This window comes from Papaver somniferum, chromosome 8 (assembly GCF_003573695.1).
Source record: "Papaver somniferum cultivar HN1 chromosome 8, ASM357369v1, whole genome shotgun sequence".
Taxonomy (NCBI): Eukaryota; Viridiplantae; Streptophyta; class Magnoliopsida; order Ranunculales; family Papaveraceae; genus Papaver; species Papaver somniferum.
In genome coordinates, this window is record NC_039365.1 from 29,169,596 (window position 1) to 29,190,777 (window position 21,182).

Genomic DNA, 21,182 nt, shown 5'->3' on the forward strand with positions numbered 1-21,182 from the left:
AAAAAAAAAAAAAAAAAAAAAAAAGACCGGACCAGTTAGACCAATCGGAATAAGTATTAACACTTGAATAGCAATATGCGTGTGTTCTCCCTGTTTCCGTCGCCTAAGCAAGCGTGGAATGCAGGACCCGTGGGAACTATCGTGTAATCTGCTGACAAGAAGCATGTGCTTGGATCAAAAATATATATTCATGCCGTTAAGTTTAAAAAAAAAAAATGGTTATTGTTATGTGTAGTCAACTGTTGGTTCCCTTGTATTTGCCAGTTTGTTGATCTAGATTTAAGTTATTGACCACTGGTTCCCTTGTATATGCCAGTGTGTTAATATTAGTCAGACCGGTATCTCAGTCATTTAGGTCAGGTTCATCTTGGCAGAGGCCTTCAGACAGATATGGGAAACACCGTTCATGTGATTAGTCTGACTCCGAGTACGATGTCCATCGTGAAACTATCTTAGTAGAGCTCTGTCACTTATATGAATTTTAGTATGCTTGAGTGCAAACTCGTGTACAACAATTGGAATTTCGCATCAGGGTTCTTCCTCTTAGAGTCAATAATTGTATGCCAACCAAGGAGGTTCTTTAGTGCTTTCCAAGATTTTGCGTAGATAGTTAGGGTCTGGAGTATTGGTTTTTGTGGGTACACCTCTGATAAACCCACCCGAGATTAACTCGGTCACTTTTCAAGAATAAATTTGCTCGAGGACTAGCAAATAACTTACCCTTTTCTCCTTATCTCTTCATCTTCGTGCTTTACTTCTCGTATTCTGATCATCACCCTGATTTTGATCTATTTGATCATCTTTGAATATCGTATTTTCATCATCCTCATTCTCATACTAAAAATTTCTCCCGCTGGTTGGAAAAACAACAGAGAATTCGATAGGATTCAAGAGGAGCTCAAAAATAGGGGTTTTTCATTATCCGTTCCTCCCAATTCAAAATCAACTTCTATTCTTAACCACATATGGTTCTCTCTTGATCACTGGAATGACCAAAAAATCATCATTCCAGTTGGGCGGATCCTCGCTGGCATTACCATTCCTCTTTACACTCCTCAGATACCTTTATTCTATAGGATCCTTTCTGATGCGAGATTCTCGCGTGCGATCTATCAACTGAGCAGTGATTGCATTAGAATTATGGTAGAATACGCTCGTCGTGCGGCTGGATTAGAATCCCTCTACCCCAAAAAGGCTAGGAAAGCAGAGTATGCGGATTTAGAGATCAATCAAGAGTCTACGGTAGAGAATTTCTTCGCTCACTATGATATTTTTATCGTAAAGAATGAGTCATCTCGTTGGGGCATTCGCTTGCAAAGGAAGGATGGCATTGCAAAAGAGAACAAAATCATGCGAGATATTGATTTTCATGAAAATTCCAACAATTCCACACGACATTCAAAGGATGATCGCTGGAATGTCTTCCCCATCATCCCAAAAGGACCTTATATTTCTGGTGTTGATGCTAACAGATCAATTAATCCTCTCACTGAGGATTTTCCCGCTTACAATCCTTGGGAATTCAAGTGGATAGAGAGAGAGACTGTGGTATGTTATTCATAACTTCGTTTGTTTGCTTTTTCTTATTCTCCTTATTTTCTGCTCTGCTAATCTTTAATGAATTTCAGATTGACAAGTTGAAGAAGGATCTAAGGCTTCACGGGAGACAGAGCACATTGGAAGCGTTACATTCGATCACCGACGAAGTAATAAATAACTTCTCTCATCTTTTAACAATATTGTTGCTTCTGTTTCTTACCTTCGTCTGTGTGCGAAGGTTGACGTTGGAGAGGTTAGCGATTCTGGCGAGGCTGTAGGTGTTAAATATAAAGGTGTAGTTCGCACCAAAAAGACTGCTTCCAAAACCTCTTCCAAGAATCCTTCAAAGAAGCGGAAAGCACCTTCTCCCTCTTCTTCAAGTTCTCACTCTAGTGATGATGGTGACAATCTTCTCGCTGAAGATCCCTTAATCAAATATTCAATGGATCAACTATCTGGTATCTTCTCAGACTCTATGTCAGCAGTCGGAGATGATTCCTTAATTCGCACATGTAATACCCTTGCGAAGATAATGGATGCTCCCACTTTGGATGACGATTCTCTTCACGGAGCTGCCTCAGCTCTGAGTCCAAGTTTTCAATACTCACTTGGCTCTATGGTAATTTTTTATGCCTTCGCACCCTCTTTGATAATATTTTTATATTTTATATCCTTATATTCATCTTTTATTTTCACAGGTGGCCCGCTCGTCGTATGTAGTTTCTTCAGATTATCGGAGAAAACTTCGCAAGCTTGAGGCTGAAAATATCAAACTCAAGGCTCAGATTTCCATTCATGAGGATGATGCGTCTGATCTTCGCAAGAAGAAAAGTCAATTAGAAACTGATGTTTCTTCTTATAAGAACCATATATCCGATCTTCAGAGGAGAAACGATCAGTTAGTTGGTGCGTAATTTCCTATTCCTTTTGTCAATCTGTGTATCCGTATCTTTCTCTCCCCTTGTAATTATCTATTCTTGTATAGATTTACATCCTTACTGATGAGGCATCTTCTTTATTTCGCTCCCTTCATCATCCTGTTAATGATGATATTCTCCTTGAGCATCTTAATGTTTCCCTAAAACCCTTTGATGATGACAAAATAAAATCCCTTTCCTCGGAAGAGCTCAAGGCGAAGTACCAACTTCTTAAGACTGATCACACGAGTGCTTTATCTACAAGTAATGGTTTTAAACGTCGCTTCTTGGAATCAAAAGAAAGGATCAAGGTTTTAGAAACAAGAATTAACACCCTTATTAATAAAAAGGATCAGGTTGCTCTCAAAAGTGCTAAGGCTTTGAAGGAATTTTAAGAAACCATCCTTCAAGTTCAAATAGAGCGGGATCAAGCTATAAGCGAAAAAGACGCACTTGTTGAGCGAGGGAATTTGATCTGCTCCTGACTTCTTATATGGAGTGATATTGAATTTGAATGGGCTGCTAGAGTCTTAGATGATGCCAGGAATGGCTTAGCTGTAAATATTATCCTCGAACCGGATCATACTGCCTTGGTTAAGGATATTATTTCTAATAAAGAAGGTTGTTTATCATACTTCTTTACTTTTCATTTCTCAAAAAATATTCTTAAGCGATGTTAACCTTTTAATCTTCTTTCGCAGAGGCTGAGAAGGAAATCGTGAACAAATTAAGGATCTTGAGGCGAAGCTTCCCGCATATGGGGGTCTTGAGGCGAGGTTTAACGCTCGTGACTCCAAATATCGCAGGCTTAAGAGGCAATTGGTTGTCACTGTTTCCAATAATAACAAGGATGATATTCGCATCCGTGATGCGGCTATTAAGAAAGTCTGTGCTAATAATGGCATTCCTCTTTCTCAGTATAATCTTGCTGATGTTCCTCCCAACGAAGAAAGTTCTGATATATCTGATAGCGAAGGAGAAGACGAGGAGTATGAGGATATTGATGAAGAAGATAATGGTTCTGTAACCGATAAAGATAACATAGGCAAGAAGTAGCTCTTTGTTCTTGCATATCCTTTCTATCTTTTCATGCTTGTAAATCCTTTGTCAATTCTTTGTACATCAGATATTTTCTATCTTTTGAAATTTCTTCTTCAATGCAAACTCTTTAAGTATTTAAGATCTCTTAATGTAAATTCTTCTTGTGATATACCTGCATCTATAAAAAAAATCGTTCTTTCTAACAGTTGGAGTTAATCTTGGTGGTAATAACATATATAATAATATTTACTTATAACGACAAATAACCTGTGCATAAGTCTATCCTATGGGGGCAAATAACACCCTTTTATCTGCTTGCATTCCCATACTTGCCTCTGTTAGTTGCCGCCAGATGAGTGAACTAAGAAAATATTGAGTCATAAAAGATTACTTGTTATCATGCATGCGTTATTTAACTGATGCGGTGATCTAGGATGTGTCTATTTGTTTCGAATGTCTTACCTCATGTTAATGTACCTTATTTTGTTGCCTCAGCTACATTCTGTTTTAATGCATCACATCTATGCATCTGTTGATTTCTTCTTGTGGTAAATACCCTTTCCATATGCGATTATATTCGCAAGCTTAGTTTCTCTCTCATTAGTATATTCTGCGAAACAATGATTATTAATTTATGTAGGGTTTTTCTCATGAGGTCTTATTGTGCCTTCCTAATTAAAGGTCTTATTTTGCCTTGTATATTATTTTGTTTCTGTGCAACGAGATCGCACGAGGACTTTATATGTTCGTGTAACGGCCCATTGATCTCGCCTTATCATCCTTTAGTATTATTACCTCTTCAGGTCTTATTGACGCGCAAATACGATAAGCCTTAATATTCCCGTGAGTAAAAAGCCTCATGATATTTGCGTCTTTGACACAATTCATCTCCCTAATGGAGGGTGTCATCCTTATAGTCCCCCTGATTTTCCCTTCAAGGAGGATTACCCCTACCGGGTTAGGGTGGGATCTTCCCATCTAGTGATGCAACAACCAGTTATTTTCGCAGCCTCTTATCCCTCCGCCTCTTATGGTTACAAGACCGCACCCTAAGTGGGGTTTCTTCGGACCGAGTGTATCATAGTCAAGACTTGTCAAGAGCGGCCAGGTACGCTCCAGACGCCCCAGGCACTCTTGACTCAACCGTGTACCTCGGCGCCCTGATCGAGTTTCTGCACTCCTTAGGAGAGATCTTATCACCTTAATTTTTCAATTTAAGCGCCTCTCCTGGATGGGATTTTATTTCACCCCAAATCTCCATGACTCAAGCTCCAAGGTCGATGTAGCTTTCGCTTGAGCCATGCTAACTAGGTGTTCCCAATTATGACGCGCTTTAGGTATTACTATTACCTCTTGCTTTATGAGAACTAGGGTGCACGCTGTAATTAGATACCTAGCCTCCCTAATTGGATTCTTTACTTCTGATGCCTTTTATTAAGGTCTTATTTTTGCATTTTTCTGGTGTAGTATCATCATAAGGAAAAGATGTTTATCACATTCATATGTTTGATTAATACAATTCTGCCATCTTCTTTTCTTTTCTTATTCGCATCATTGACAATTGTCTTCTAGAAAATTTTATATCTGAAATTTTTTGTTTCCTTCATTCTCCTTCTGCACTTCCTGAAGTTCACGTATGTTATACAATACATTCATTCACAAGAGTTCCATTTCTTCTGTTGTGCCAGATTTGAAGGAAAGACCGTATCTCTTCAAATACATTTGAATCCATAGCTCATTATATGATGCTCCATTCTTCCCATCTTCCAACTCATACCTTCCATCCCCAACTACCTTTCTGATTCTGTATGGTCCTTCCCACATGTTTTCCACATTTCCTTTACCACTTTTCTGATAACGCGTTTTCTGCCTGAATACTAAATCTCCTTCATGGAACTCGTGCCTGTGCTCCTGTGCGGTTGTTATCGCCTCTGTGGAAGTCTTTCTTATTTCACCTTCCTTACTGACAACATATACCATTAATCTCTCACCTCGCTGACTTTCTCGTATCTGCTGTTTCCAATTTCTTCTCATGGCTGCGCGTTCTTCACATTTGTCAACATCAATCTCATGGCAGGTTTTTCCTTCAATTGGATCTCCTCTTATTACCCCTATACCTTGAGGGAGCGTGAACTTGATGCATTTATGAAAAGTTGATGCCACTCCTAGAATACCATGTAACCATGGTCTTCCTCTCAAAGAATTATAGGGTGATTCTACGTCGACAATACAAAATACTATTTCAGATGATATGCTCTTTAGAGGAATTCGCATTGTTATCTCTCCTTTTGGTTTGTTAGTTGTTCCGTTGAAACCGTTAATCTTATAGGTTGATGGAATAATCTCTTCATCTCTACCACCCATAGTCTTGTATGTGTGATAGAACAGAATGTCAACTGAACTACCAGGATCAATCAATATCCTATTGATGGCCCATGTGTCCGTGTTCTCCTCTTCATCTTCTTTTACCTTTGGATTAATTTCTAACTTAACCACTAATGGATTTTCGTGCAGTTCTCCTCCTCCTGGTACTTCTTCCGCGGTAAAAGAAATAGGTTGCTTCTGTCATTCCTTCAAGGATGATATCTTCGCAAGATTCAATATTTCTCTTCCATCACTGTCTCTTGCGAAAACTCGGCCCAAGACGTTATCGTGGAAATCCTCTATGCTTTTGAATGAATGTATTATGGAATTACAATATAGATTCTTTGTCTTTGCTCATACTTCAATCAAATATGTATTCCTTCCTTTCTCCACACCGGGTGCATGACCTTCTGGTGGTGGTGGTGGTAAATTATGTGGTTGCTGTATCAGAAATTGATTTAACTTCCCTGATCAATCATTCTTAGTGTGATTTTCTTCACATTCCTACAGTTGCTTGTCGTGTGTCCATGGAAGCGATGGTAAGCACAGAATTCTCCACTTCTCATTCCTGGTGGTGGCTCATTTCCCATATTTGGTGGTGCTGGTATCTCTTCCACCAAAATTATTGCTTCCCAGATTTTGTTTATTGCAGTATTTAGATGCGGCATCTTTATGTTCTCCCATACTACTTTATTACTTCCTTGACCTTGATTGTAATATTGCTTTTGACCTCTATATCCTTCTGGCTGGTTATCAAGTCTTTGAATCTTATTATTTCTTCCGCGATTATTGAACTGTCCTTCTCTTTCAATTTCTTCTTGATCCCGACTACCCATGGTGTAATATTCGTCCAAATTCTATGGGCATTTTTGTCATTTAACATTTAAGGGTATTTTGGTAATTTCAATAGAACGGTAATTTGGTAATTGTACTTCATTTCGGTAACCAGAATCGTTTCACTCTCTCCGGTTAAAAAGAATTAAACACGGTGGATTAGTTATATTAAGATTAAGATTAAGAGAAATAAAATAATAATTCCATTAGTTGTCATATTTTGACACTTTTGGACATTTAGTTAATTCCTACCTTTTGAATATTATTAAGTCAATGAATTGTCATTAGAGCTTCTTCAATGGAATGTATGTGAAGATAAATGTATAAGTCCACATAGGATAAACATTCATTTTCCCTGAAATTCTTCTCCAAGCCCAATTTCTTAAATGAATGTGAAGATGACATGGCTTGATTTTTGTTAGACATTGTCAAGGTGAATGTCGAGTTTTAAACATTCACCTTGACAATGTCAAGTTACCCTAGTAAGCTTTTGCTTACCTAAATTAATTCTAATATATTAAATAACCATTTTTAACTCTAATAAAATCTAAAAATTACTAAAAAATGAATTTACATTTAATTCATAAAACATCACAAACAACACTGTTGGAGATGAACTATTTTTCATTCCTAAACTTAAGGAAAAATTGGAATGAAGAAGTCTTGTTTGTGTTGCCACTTAGGAAATACACACAACCACCATTGGAGAAGCTCTTATGAATGGGCTGAAAACTTGGAGAAGCCTGATCAGAAACGAATTAAACCCTTGACACGTGTCATATTTTGAGAGGGTTATTCTATATTATAGTAAATGAAATCTCCATTTAGTGCGGGAAATTGAAATAGGGTAATGTATATAAGGTCAGAAACGATCGAGTCCTGGGAAAGTTTTTGGAGAAAAATTCTGGGCCGCTGTTCCATTAGGTTTACTGTTTTCATCTTCTCCGTTTGGGATTTCATAGTTCTTAGACTTTGTACGTTTGGGATTAATTAACGCGTGGAGATGAAATATTAATCGTTGACACTTTGGTTTCTTGTGTTCGTGCTTTATATTATTTATCTGGACTGCGATTTGAGGTAGACGCAGTACAATGAAAAATCCTTTTTTCTTTTTTTAAGTTTCTTTTAATTAAATTTATTTTGCAAGTTTTCATTAATAGATGAATGATAATTGATGTTGTGAGCAACGTAGTTAATATTCGATATCGGTTTATCTCGGCCGGGACCGATACACTGGTACGATTTTGTATCGGGGATATTATCGTTGAAATATCGGTATAATATCGGTTCTAGATTTAGAGACTATAATTTTATATTAAACATTTTCTCCACACATTTTCGGATAAGATATAATAGATAACATCAATTTTATCAAAAAAAACAAAAAAGTAACTTTAGTAACTTGCTTCGAGAGCTACATGCACCTCTACTACCACCTGGAAGACTTTCTTCGCCAAAATTACCCTTAAACTTTATAGAAAACGACCAATACCGTCTCATATCGGGAAATGTAGAAAAATTTCGTATCGACCGATATAGCCGATATTTGTCCGAAACGGCCGATACGGCCGATATTATCGGGCGAATATCGTATCCCCGATATCCTTCTTATCGTATCGTTCTGGGCCGATATCCGAAATATCCCCGATATATCGGCCGATACGGCCGATATTGTGAGTGTGATTATGAATGTTGGGCTGCGGTCCATAAATTGTGATTCTTAAAAACAATTTTGATGGGATATGAGGAACGGTTTGTGATGCTATTAATCATGCTAGTTATTTTTTTCTAAAAGGAATTAAAAAAATATTGTATAAAATGTTTTGTTGCTTCTTTTTCTACTGGGTGTCATAAATCACGTCGTATTATGACCAAAAATTCCAAATTTGATGATTGACAAGGGAGTTGATCAACGTGGAGCCTAGAGAATGATTTTAGATGTTTAGAGTTATCATGCCTAAAATTCTATTTTAAAATGTAATTAATCTTAGTTTAATGTTGTAAAAATATTGTATAATGTTGAGTTGACTGACTTTCTTTTTAAATTTTCGATAGGTTTTGATATTATTATTTTTGTAATAAATGTAAAACATCTCAAGGAGCATTTGGTAAAAATTATAGAATTTTCTGAGTGGTACACATATTTTTAAAATAATTCATTGCACCGGTATTGAGTACAACAAATATCCTATATTTTTAAATATCTCGTAAACATCCTACTTTAATACTATGATACATTGATTTGTATGTCTTTGTGTCTTCTATAAAGATATTTATTTATCTTTTACTCCCTCCGTTCCATTTTATATGATGTTTTAGGGTTATTTTATTGTTCCATAATACTTGAAAGTTTTCATATTTTTCTACAAAACTACCAATAACACCCTTACATTATGTCTTGGAACTATAAGTTTATTTTTATATGCACTAATAGCATTTAATTTTTGAAGACTTTTCTCAAGGGGTATAAATGAAAGATCTTTATATCTCTCTTCATTTCTTAATCTGCGTGAAAAGTACAAAAACGTCATCTAAAATGGAACGGAGGGAGTATATTTCTAAAATGATAAGCCTTGTTAAATTTTGAGTTGTGTATTATTTATGTGAATTTTCTAAAACAAACTATCACAGTTTTAGTTTTCTGTAGTGCTAGTCAATTTCGTGTTTGACCGAGGTCATATTATACTTAGCTTCATTTTAAAATCCTGGAAAATTTATACCTAATAGTATTTACAGTTTGGATAAATCCTTATAAATATCATGAATTTTGGAGCTTGTATGAAGCCTGTAATATTCTATGAAACTATCTTGATATGTTTTCAGTTTTATAATTTGGTGTTGAAATCGTTACTTATTAATTAAATCCTAAGTCTTGAACGATGACAATATTTTTATTTGAAAACCAAAATGCGTTTTGCTTCCGGTGGATTTAAAATTAGGTTAAATCAACGATTAGATCTTCCTAAATTAATTTTAAAGTTTCCGCTGCGACATAATTGTTAAAACGAACATAAATTAAATAAGCCCAAATAAATTGTTTAATGGGCTTGGGCTTAGTAGCCGGTCTCCGACTATGGTATCGATGTAGCACTTCGGGTTTTCGGGCATGGGATCCGGGCAGGATCTGGTCCCGAAAATCGAGGTGTTACACATGGCTACTAGCTTCTGCTGATCTTCAGCCATCACCTTTTCTTTTCTTCCTTGAGATGTGCTTGCAACTGTGTACGTTATTTGTGGGAGTAGACTTGCATTCCCAGCTTTTGTACTTGCGTTCGCAACATGATAAGATTCCATTTCGTTCTGTTTCTCTTCAATAGAAATGTACTCCTTCTGATACTCGCGTAGCTCTGTCATTGATATGGTATTTTTGATTCTGAATATCTGTGTGTACAACAATTCTGTTGCAAAGAGTGCATTGATGAATGCTAGTATGAAGTTTCTCTCATCTAGTCGACAAGCCATGTTACTACACATGGTTCTCCATCGCATGGTTAAGCTTCGCAAGATCTCATTTGTCCTTCTTCGCGGACCAAATACCTCCTCTATGCCTGGGCGTAATACATTATTACTGATATACGCTCCTAGGAATAATGACTGTAGATGGTTAAATGACCTTATCGTTCCTAGGGGTAAGCCCTCGAACCACTTCAGAGATTCTCCTAATAAGCTAGATAGAAAATACTTGCATAAAACTGCATCATGATCTTCCCACTGTAATAAAGATCTCACATAAGCTTTTATGTGTTGTACCACACAGGTTGTCCCATCAAAAATATTAGTGAACACAGGTAAATTGCATTTAGGAGTTATTCCTGTCATCTGTATTTGTCACGCAAATGGAGTTTTTCCTGCTTCTTCGATGGCCTCATCCAATTGTCGCCTTCCTCCTTCTCTTCTTGTGGTCATCATTTCTCTTACTTTTGCTAACTCACTTAAGATTTGCTCATTTATCATCGGGTCTTGTTGCATTGGCCTTTTCAACCTTGCTTTACTTTCTCTATTTTCACGCCTGTTCTATCGTATCGCCTCTTGTAGTTCTTGTTTTTCGGCTTCATCTCTTCTTCTCCTACGTTCCTCTCTTTCATCTCTTAAGTACATTTGTGCGTAATTATACCTTTCATCTTCCTCCGTGCGATCCTGTGGAATTCTTGTCATTTTCTCTGCCTTGTGGTATAATTCTTCCCTGTTCTCTATCAATTTCCGTATTCTGGTTATGGAGGGCGCGATAAACTTCCCTGCCTCTCACTTGATTGTTATGATTGTTCTGACGTACATCCTCTTGTAATTCTCGTTCTTCAGCTTCTTGTATTCTTCTCCGTCTTTCCATTTAGTGCCTCAAGTTGGTTTGTGCGTCATTGTATCTCTCAGCGTCTGCTCGTAATGATTTCGTAGCATTTCTCTTTCTTGTAATATCATACTTCCTTGTTCTGGGTCATTTCCACCATCCTGATCATGACAAATGCGATATCGCTCGCCTTGTCGTTCATGTCTATTATCTCTGTTACCCTCTTGCGTGCGGTAATCTTAGCCATGATGCACGTACCGATCATCAATCGGTTGTCGTTCCATGCGATGTTTACCGCGTGGATCCTGTAAATATTCGTGTATCTGAAAGTTCTCGACAATGTTGTCCAAAGGTGGTTCTTGTCTAATATCTCTTCTAATAGACCTTGACCTGGAGGGTGTGGCGCTTCTTGATCTTTGATCTTGCAATCTTAGATTCTTTTCTCTTGACTCATTATTCTGGCGTGTTAGATTCGCACGTTCTTCATCTTCTCTCATTCTTTCTGCAACCAGTCTTTGTCGAAGTTCCCCAATCGTCATGTTTTCTTCATTTCCTTCTATAAGTCTTTCGTTTACAGTCCTTCGTTCTCCTTCTTCTTTTGTTGAATATGTTTATGAAGTATGCACGCTTACTCTATCATAATCGATAATTCTATTCTGCACTGGTTCGATTTGGATCTGAGTTTGGACTTGATTTTCTCTGTTGTTTCTTTCCCCCATCCTTGACGATTCTGCGATTTCACTCCTTCTTCTACCAGCGATTCTTTTACTCCTTCTAATTGCTACCGCTTGTTTTGCTGCAATTGCTTGTCTCACCATCTTTTCTGTCTGTAAAAATTTACTAATGATGATTGTTTTTCTGAAACAACAAAGATTATTTACTGAATCTTTCAAACTTTTCCAAGATTATGAAGATTTCCTAACTCCACCAACAGGGTATATCATTCCGAGATGTTTTCTAGCTCTAAAATGTAGTTGCAGGAAATCCTCCAACTACACCCTTAATGAAATCTATAGAAGAGCTCAAGTAATCATCATAAAATTTATAAGAACATTCACTGGATCTTTAATTTGGATACAAAATAACAAGAAAACTCTAACTTGGAGAACAAACAATCTTTCTCTCTCCTAGATTCCTTGTCTAAACTCTCAAAAAAATCTCTCCAATACAAGGTCGCTCGGCCCCTTATATAAGGATTTACATTTTACATAGTGGATGACAGCTAATAAAGCCCTTATTTTCGGATCTGGCGTGCGTCATTGACGCACGCTTACATTGACTCTTTTTGCACGTGCTCTATAATATCGCATGGCTCTTCAGACTTTTCTCGTGACTAAGCTAACATCATCTGTTGCGCCATTCTGGATGTACTGTATGCGGTTGTCTTCACTTAATCTTGATGGTCGTTATTTCGCATGTCTAATAGGTGTGCAGTATTTTACTCCCACAACAATCATTTTAGTTTTCGTAATCGGCCGTTTGGCACCACCATAAGCGGCATGCAGGAGAGACAGTGGTTAAAGAACCAAAAGGCAAGATGTCGCAAAATCTACAAAACGTTGATGAAATATAAATAGCATCCTATAGGTCACATTGTAAACATAACTGACGTACACTTCAGGGTCGCATATGTCGTGCATATCGACCCTAGCAACAACTGTAAAGAAGATGCCTTCAAACTACAGTGAGGAGTGGGTACTCAGTAAATCAGTCCAAAACAACTACTACAGTACTACCCATGTCCAACTTCGCCAGAATCTTTAGCTTCATTGTTTCTCTTCATTCATCATTTTCACTCCCTTGTACTGATCACACTCATTAAACAAGTTAAAATAGATATTTTTCAATGTTGCTCAATTATTAAGGCTGCTCATTTTTCCGGTAACGTTGCTCAACTTTGCGTTACAGTACCTTAGATTGTCTATGTACATAAATCAGTTTGTAGGTTTATAATATGACCATAAACCATCTTGTATATGTGCTTCAAATCCATTAAAACCGTCTTGTAATGCCATCTTTGATTTAAGACTGAGAGTAAAAAAAAAATATCTTAAGAGTTGTATATTTATAATAGCATGGTGCATCCTCGTAGGATTAGGATTTCCTATTCCAGAACACTTAGATTTAGAATTAAAGATGTACTACTTTTAAGATTGAATCTTCTAATTAGGAATGATTTTAAAATTATTGCTTTTTTATTTCAGTCTCTTTCTGAGATTGGTACAACATATGGAAAGAATGAGAAGATTTTAAAATTATGCTTCAGTAATGAGCTCCAAGTTCAACCAAGTCTACTGTAGAGTGTAGTGTAGACCATGTCTTGTAAAAGGTCAAGTACTTGTTCGCAACCACCAATTGACAACTACTTCATTTCAGTTCATGGTAAAGTGCGTATATCAATTTGATTGTGCATTCCGTATATAAGAATGTATGCAGATTTTTTTTTTTTTTGGGGTTTAAGTATGATTATTATGATAAACGTGAAACATCCGATGACCAAACTTGGTCATGGTTATATCAAGATACATTGGTACAGTTTGCCGCTTTTGTTACACCTCCCATAGTACTATAAAGACTTGTGTAATTGTCAAGGGTACGGCTGTTGATGAAAAAAATAGCGTCCAATCCCAAATTGTAAACAAAACGGACACTGTCACCCGTATGGACCCTAGCAACGACTACCCGTGCCCAACTTTGTCAGATTCTTTAGCTTGATCGTTCCGGTCCATTCACCATTTTCACTCCTTTGTACTGATCATCCTCTAAAAGTTAAAATAGATTTTTTACAAAATTACGCTTGATGCTCGATGTCTCCATCCCTATAGTAACCAGAACCTACTATTGATGGAAGACAATTGTATATCGTTTCTTGATCACCAGAAATATTCACTAAACCTCACATGTCCTATGCTCAATCCCTGTTTTCTCAGAACAAGTATACTCATCCCAGGAATTTTCATCCCATAACCAAACCTCCAATCAATCATTCACCATTTGTTTGTAACAAATATGCAGCTCATTGTGATATCCACACAAAGAATTCGAAGTATGGCCAGTTTATACATATTGTTCACGATTCAACTGATATTGGTGAATGGACAAATGCTTTCATCATATCTTCTTCCAAAAGAGTCAGGTCATGGTCGAAGCTAGGGAGAATAATGTGTACTGAGTTACAGATTCAAAAGGCATTTGAATTGTTTCCTATCAACTCCTCACAAGCTATCTTTCATGTAGATGCTGAATTCTCCCAGGAAAATTTGGAATTCAAATTCTCTGCATATAATACCACATATTCTGTGTTTCGATGGCATCATCAAGTTTGGGGTTCAAAAGTTGTTCATCAATATGAGTTTAACATCGAAATCTTGGGCGTGCCTTATCAACTGTGGTCCTTAAAACTTATGCATGAAATTGGCAGAATTTGTGGTGAATTACTGTTAATTGATCCTGCAACTCTGAAACTCACAAACTTACGGGATATGCGTATGAAAATCAGAAATCTTAATGGAATAAACTCTATACCTAGAGTCATTAAGCTCTTTTCTAAAAACCAGATGTTTACATCTCACATCAATATTTCCGGATCATCTCCAAAGTCTTACTGGAGCTTCATTATCACACCTCCAAGGAATACGACATCTATTTTGTTAACTACACAAGATTCGGTGGAAAATTTTAAGGTGAAAAAAAGAAAGTTTCTACACAACAACCCTGATACAACTGGCAGGGACATGTCAAGAGTATTATCTTCTGCCCTAAATATGGATATGGAAATATCTTCGACTGATTTAGTGGATCCTCAAGTTTATTCAAAACCGTTAGTTATAAAAGGAAACTACAAATCACAGCGCAAGTCTAGGAAGAATAGAAGTCGTAAGGAAAGGAAAAAATCCAAATCCAGACGCGTCAAACAGGTTTGGCAAAAGGTTATTCACCCAGAATTATCTACTAAATTTGCGGGAGTTACTGTTGTTGAGTCTGCTGATGAGGTGGTTGCAACCGATGAGATGTATGCTGACATGGAAGTCTACGAGGATTATTCTGTTGATGTGGCTTCCATCCCTCCTGCATTCAAAATTTCGATCCCTAAATTCTACCAGGAACCTGCAGCATCTTTTCCTTCTACAACCCTAAATTCTCTTGTAGATGAACTCTTAGCTTTTCCTAATCCCTTATCAATTCAGCCCTCATTACCCATCCCCTCTCTGCCTGCTCTCAGACATCTTCTTACATATCCAGGTTCAATCAACCTTACTCCAGAAAAACCTTGCCTACACTTGTAGAAAAAAACCCTGTTAAACTCTATTAAACCACAAAAAACCCTACAATTCAATGCACCAACCTGGATGTTGGCAGAAGTTAATAGGCTCTTTAACCTTGGTGTCAAACTTGGCATTAATTTTCTGACGATGCCTAATCATACTACGAGATTTCTAGTTTCCAAAGTTGCAACGTATGGTCCTATTCTTAAGCCGATTCCTATTCTACCTATAAAGAAGCAAATTCTAAAAGACTTCGCAGTACAAAACTTTATTTCTCTTGATGAACAAGATAGTATACCTGTGCATGAAGGAAAACAATATGCTTTACCTCTTTTGGGTCTTGAGGATACGTTCTTGTCAACAGAAACCTCAGACTTGCTTGACTGTTGTGATGATTGCACACCTGTATTTCCTCCTGGATTTGAACCTTCAATAGTTGCAACCTCAGTGGAGATTTGCTCGGCCAATTTTGATGTTGTCAATGAGTCACAGCCAGTAATCCCACTGAAGTTGCGTAATGAACTAAAGCGACTTGGTATTTTAGTCGAGGTCATTGCTTCTCCTCCATCCAGGACACGAAGGTCAGTTACTTCTAAGGGAAAATTTTGTTTATGATGAGTTTAAAAATTCTAACGTGGAATGTTAGAGGTTTAAATTCAAGTAGTAGAAGAACTGTGGTTCATAAATTGTTACAGATGATTCAAGCTCCAATCATTATACTTCAAGAAACCAAGATGACACATTGTACATCTTGGGACATTAGCCAGATATGTGGTTACAAAAATATGGGCTGGAAAATGCAGCAGTCTGTAGGAAGCTCTGGTGGGATGTTCATTCTCTGGGACAAAAATATAGTAGATATCAGTGATTCAATAGTGGCAGAGTACACACTATCTGTTCTTTGCATGAACAAACTGGACAAATTTCAGTGGGTACTTACTAGTGTTTATGGACCTAATAATTCAGTTGATAGAAACGACTTTTGGATTGAGCTAGACACGGTTTGTAGATACTGGCCGGATCTTCCTTGGTGTATTGGTGGTGATTTTAACACAATAGCCAAGTGTTCTGAGAAAAAGAACTGTAATAAGATCACAAAAAGTATGAGGAAGTTTAATGAGTTCATTGTTGAACATGATCTTATTGATTTACCTCTCAAGGGCGCGAGATACACTTGGTCAAATGGACAAGCAAATCCGATTATGTGCAGATTGGATAGATTCCTTATTTCCTCATCCTTTGAGCAACACTACCCTCTTGTTACCCAATTAGCCAAAGCCATACCTACCTCACCTCAGACCATATCCCACTCCTTTTAGATATTTCCGACCCTTCTTGGGGACCTAGTCCTTTTAGGTTTGAGATTATGTGGTTCATGGAGAATGGATTCTTACAATTACTCGAAGATTGGTGGCTTTCTTTTTGTTTTGCAGGTACTCCTAGCACTGTGCTCTGGTTGAAGTTACAAGCACTTAAAGAGAAGCTTAAAGTCTGGAACAAAGAGGTTTTTGGACGTACTGATACTCAACTGAAGAATATTCTCTCTGAAATTCAAACTCTGGATGGACTGAGTGAAGATAATATCTTATCTGAGGAAGAGCGGAATGTGCATCTTCAATACAAAGCGGATTTTGAAAAGATTACCAAAATGGAGGAGACTGCGTGGAGAATTAAATCAAAGATGAAATGGTTACAGGAAGGTGACAGAAATACTTCTTTCTTCATCGCCAATGCTTCTGCCAGACGTAGATACAACAGAATCAGACAATTGTATATCGGAAATAAGTTGGTGTCTGACAGGAACAGGTTGCAAGAACATATAGTAGGTTATTATCAAGAAAAGATTACCAGAACATATAGTAGGTTTAGTGAATATTTCTGGTGGATTTTGAATTTTGGGTAGGTTCTGTGGATGGGGTTTGGGTGTGGATAAAGAAACGGTGAAGTTGATAATGTCTTCCATTGCAGAAGCCATCTTAAACCATCCTTCAAATCGATTACCAGCAGGAACATAGAAAGAGATTGGGTAAGCTTTGGGATTTGGCCTGGAAAGTGTGATATGAAGATAATATCCATGTACATTATGGAGTTTAGTTGCGGAAAACCATGTTTGGTTATCTTCATGCTTCCATACCATCTTTCCTAAGTCTCCATTCTTTGCTGCTTCATGAAAAAGTTTTTGCAAATCTGCTGCTAATCTAAAGGATGATATTCCATTCAACTTTCCATTTGAATGAAATTCTGTGAGGGTGATGTTTGAATAAGGTGTGATAGTACTACATGCTATTCTAAAGAACTTTCGATCGATGGTGATAAAACGTTCTTTAGAAGACATAATTGGGAAGATACTAAAGGATCTAAACTAAGAAACTAAGCTGGGGAACTAAGGGATCTAAGGGATCTAATCACTAGTAGGGATGAAGAATATCTAGGTTCGGAGAATGGAGTTGGAGTTGGAGTTGAAGTTGGAGAGAGAAATACATTTTTTTCACTCTTCCAGTTGTATGCAAACTCAACTCGCCTATGCTCGATGTCTCTGTAACAATGCTCAAATTTACCATACAGTACGTACCAAAATTTGTCTATATAACAAATCAGTTTGTAGGCTTATAGTATCATCATAAACAAATCAATTACTAACGCAATTAGTGAAGGATGGATGTAGCATCTCTCCTTGTACTGCTGCCGCAATGGTTTAGAGAAGCAATAAAAGAGTGTTCAACTTTACACTTACTATCACTCACATTTCTAACACTTTCCTTATCTATTTTACTTCATAGAGTTTGTTCATTATCAAAAAGGTCCAATACTTATAAACTACCACCTTCTCCACCAAGGCTTCCAATAGTTGGTAACCTTCATCAAGTAGGAGGGTTAGCACATCGATCCTTCCGAGATCTTTCACAAAAATATGGTCCACTGATGTTATTACACTTGGGTCAATCGCCAAGTCTCGTAGTTTTTTCCATAGAAATGGCTACAGAAGTAATGAAAAATCAAGATCTTGTGTTTGCAAATAGACCTTCTACTACCGCTGCAAATGCGTTACTCTATGGATGTTCTGATATTGCTTTTGCACCTTACGGTGACTATTGGAGACAAGTGAGGAAGATTTGTGTTCTAGAGCTGTTAAGTGTAAAGAGGGTTCATTCTTTCAAGAATTTGAGAGAAGAAGAAGTCGATGCTGTAATCCAGATCATATGGAGAAGATGTAGTAATTAATCTTAGTAAATTACTGTTAATTCTTGCAAACAACATAGTTTCTAGGTGTGCTTTTGGTGCTAAGTGTGGAAGTGTTCATGAAAACAAATTCGGTCAACTGTCAAGAGAGGCTGAAAACTTGCTCAGTGCTTTCAGTTTTGCTGATTACTTTCCTTCTCTTGGTTGGATGGATGTTGTTACTGGATTATCTAGTAAGTTTAAGAAGGTTTTTCGAGAACTCGATGCTTTATTTGTCCAAGTCATCGACGAACATCTCCTTGGTCATTCCAAATCATAAGATGGTCATGGTCAAGTAGAAAATATTAACAAACTGGACTTGACGGACATTCTGCTCCTTGCTCAAAAGGACAATCCAAATGTCTCTCGCAGCAATATCAAAGCGATAATACTGGTTAGACCTCTTACCCCTCCTCTGATATTTTCTTAGGAAATTTGTTAATTAAATAATGAACTCAAATCCAATTTTTTTGTCACTGACAGGACATGTTTGTGGGTGCAACTGATACAACGGAGACAATCATGGAATGGGCAATGGCGGAGCTCATAAAGAATCCGGGAGTGATGAAAATTGCTCAAGATGAGGTCAGAAGAGTAGTGGGGTACAAATGTAGGTTAGAAGAGGAGGACATTAATCAGATGGACTATCTGAAATGCATTGTTAAAGAGATTTTACGACTACATTCACCTTTACCTACTTTGGTTCCAAGAGAATCATCTAAGAGTACCCAAATAGGAGGTTACAATATCCCTCCTCGCACAAAAGTTTACATCAACGTGTGGGCAATTCATAGAGATGCTAAACTTTGGGATGACCCAGAAGAATTTCGCCCTGAGAGATTTATCAACAACCCCATCGATTTTAAGGGCCAAGAATTTCAATTCATTCCATTTGGGTCAGGAAGAAGAGGGTGCTCAGGAATATCATTTGGTATCACAATTGTTGAGTGTGGTCTAGCGAACCTCTTGTTCTACTTTAATTGGGAACTTAATGTTGGTAACAAAAGAGAGGACCTTGACATGACTGAATCTTTGGGGCTTACATTTCATAAGAAGATCCCTCTTAAGGTTGTTCCGAAAATATACAGAGTCACCTGAGCTTGACAAAAGGGAAAAGCAAATATCACGTGTTAAAAATAATGGAATATGTATCATGTTGTGTTTCGTGTGTTATAAACTGAACTATTTCATGTTTCTGTACTCTCGAGCAGCTAAAAATGTCTTTGCTGGATTTAGCTAAGGAAGAATAACGGTTTTTTTAAAAAAAAAAATTTAGAAAAGATAAGAGAATCTCAACTGAGCTACCTGCTCAAAGCAACAACATGGTGATCATCTGGGCTATGGCTAGCACCAAGATGTCCCCTCAAAATAAGATTTGAGTTATTACAGTTATCCATAAGTTCATGATTTTGAGTAAACTGTAAAGTTGTCCATAGTAATTGAAGGTTAGGACCTTTCCAATTTAAGTTTTGAAGGAAGGGAGAGTGACTAGAGAGTCTAGCTAAGTTGGTAGCAATAGTGTTTTATTGTGGATCTAGCTTGATGAGCTTGCCTAAGACAAAATCTATTGCTTCAAAATTCCTGTCTTCACTTGAGTATAGCCTCCTTGAAATCTTTCCTGAACTTCTAGTTGGTAACTTGTCTGAATGACTTGTAGTATTTCTTCTTCTTCTAACGCAAAATCAATGTTGGTTTGATGCATTTCCTTAGCCCAAGTCAGTGCTAGATGAGCTCCTCTGCTTGCTCTGCCTGCTCTGCTGAAACCAGTTATAATGTCTTTGATGTTCCTTGCTCCCACACATTGTCCTGTGAAAGACATTGCCATAAAAGCATAGTTAGTATAAGATGATAAATATCTATTAGCCATATTATTGTTTAGTTCCAAGATGTGTATGCTAATAGTGATTCCAAAATTTCATCTATTCTTTCTGATCAGATTTCTAGGTCTTAGGTTCTGATCATTGGAATTTTCCTGGTAGTAGAGATTATTCAGAATATGCTCTGGGTTATGATTCACTCTAGTGAAGGTGCATAGATGTTGAGTGATCTTCAGAGCAGTAGAAGCAGAAGTAGGGCTTATGTTTCTGAAGACCCAATCACGTCTAGCTTTCCATATGAACCAACATATAGTAGCAGAGGTAGCATTCCAGCTAGCAGAAGGATTGTCAGAGTGAAACCAACTGTTGAACCAGTCATGGAAGGAACTGTAAGCAGAGAAAAGTTGATGATTCTCCTCAAAGAGTTTTTCCCAAACATTAGAAGCAGCTAGGCAAGCCAATATAACATGAGTGATGTCTTCAGGAGAATTCCTCAGAAGGTGCAAATAGGATCAATATAGTTCAAGATGCTAGCTGATTTGGCACTGGTTGAGAGAATGCCATGAGCACATTTCCAGGTGAAGATCTGAATAGCAGGAGTAGTGTCAAGTCTCCATATTTGCTTCCAAGGAGCTATGAGTGTGTCATTAGCATATTTATCATTAATTTGCTTGTCATATATGAATTTGACAGTAAATTTCATTGTATGAGTTAAGCTCCATCTTATTGTGTCTTCAGAATTGGGGTTATGTTGTGTCTAGATAATGAGGTTTTGAATATCTTGAGTGAACCAGAGATCTAGAACGTCAGTGTCCCACTCTCCATGGGTATTGAAAAGTTGATTGACTGTTTTGAGGCTTGAAAGGCATTGGGGGAGGGGGGGGGGGGGGGGGGGGGGGGG

The 21,182-nt window shown here is 37.4% G+C and overlaps 1 pseudogene; it reads left to right on the plus strand.

The window, feature by feature from the left end:
- Positions 1–17,900: 17,900 nt before the first annotated feature.
- On the plus strand, positions 17,901–19,567 carry LOC113305325 (annotated as a pseudogene).
- The last annotated feature ends 1,615 nt before the right edge of the window (positions 19,568–21,182 follow it).